This window comes from Macrobrachium nipponense, chromosome 47, assembly GCF_015104395.2.
Source record: "Macrobrachium nipponense isolate FS-2020 chromosome 47, ASM1510439v2, whole genome shotgun sequence".
Classification (NCBI taxonomy): domain Eukaryota; kingdom Metazoa; phylum Arthropoda; class Malacostraca; order Decapoda; family Palaemonidae; genus Macrobrachium; species Macrobrachium nipponense.
In genome coordinates, this window is record NC_087222.1 from 20,702,932 (window position 1) to 20,704,607 (window position 1,676).

Consider the following 1,676-nt stretch of genomic DNA (forward strand, 5'->3'; position numbering starts at 1 on the left):
AAGAATTACTTGTTCATGAACAGTATCTTAGGGGAATTCCTGAACATATGTGTGTGTGTGTAGTATATCATGTATATAATTTGTTATGCTCTTTTGTAAAAATGTCTGCAAGCGTAAATGTTATGTTGTAGAAAAACAGTCGAGTTTGTAAGTCTCTTTAAACTGTTTGCCTGAGACAAGCTTGAATTTGAAAAGTCCACCTACATGTATGTATGTGTGTATATCTGCTTACCTCCTTTTGAGCACTATCTATTTTGTGTGTAGGCATTGCCAACACTAACTGACAGGGCAAAATTCGTTTATTGCAAAATGAATGAGAAAGCTCTTTCTCGGAGTGCAACGGAAGCAGTCAGGTGACATCAGGTTTAGACAGCAATCTTTCAAAATCCAGTTTTGCGACTAAAATAGTTCACACTGATGCAATTGCTGACCTTTCACCTTTATGTTATTTATCATCATTTATATTTTTTTTTAAACTGTCGCTGCACAGGTGGTTGGATTTCAATAAAATGTTTCATACGCTGGACTTGAGTGATTTTTAAAAGGTTAAATGTGTTGTGTCACTGTGAATTTCTTTTCACTGGCCAATCTGCTAATTCATTGCTAATACAGATTTTCCCTCAATAAGGTAGAAATTTGTTGTGTGTTTAAAATTCTCAAAACACCACGTTACAGGTGTATAGTATCGCTTGATTTGAACATCAAGGATTGATGAAGGACAACTCAGAGATGTAATATCATAGTTGTCATTTATACACATTTTTCCTCTTCCTGATGTATGTTGAATAGGCATATTATATACATGTTGTACTGCCAAATAAAAACTCTCAGTAACTCTGTCCTCTTAATGATTAAAATATAACATTGACAGGCCAGCGAAAGAATTGGTTGTTAAATATGACTCTCTCTCTCTCTCTCTCTCTCTCTCTCTCTCTCTCTCTCTCTCCCACTTTCATGAATTGGTAGCCATGCTCGATGACACTTGTGGGGCGTGAGGGGAATACTACATAATCAGAGAGAAACAGACATTGGAGGTACTACAGATATCTATTTGCTAACATTACATAGTGAGAAAGGTATTTATGTTCGGCTATCCAACCCCTTACTGAATCATTTTCAACCAATAAGATGATGCGCGATACAGGAGTTATTTCACACAAGACAAATTGAGCCTTTAATCTTTCGGAGACAATTCTGTCAAAGTGAATTAATACAAGCATAGTCATCCATAATGGACACACAACCATTTCAAAAAGCAAAACAGAACTAGTATAATTATTTTTGCCAAGTGGTGGCATGTGACGGGGGTTGGGTGGTTGAGGGGTTGGGGGCATTTATTTCAATAAAATAAATGTGTCAGATTCGAATACTCGCGCACACCTGTTACGAACTAGAAGACCTATTAATCATGCTGTTGTACACCTGTGTTTTTGTGTTCAGCTGTTTGAGTGCACGGGGAGGGGGGTTGAGGGTGTGGGGGACAGGGCGTCCAGAATGATCCTCCTCAGTCAGTAGTGCTAGCGGAACTCGCTGAGCAATAGATGGTGCCGTTGCAGTCCCTCCAGAGTTCTCTCAGTCCAGCAGGAAGTCTTCCAAAGTCGGTGAGATTCGCCCATTCTTTTTGTTCTGGAGTTGACGGTGATTAACAGCTCATCATTAAAATGCGATGACCAGAG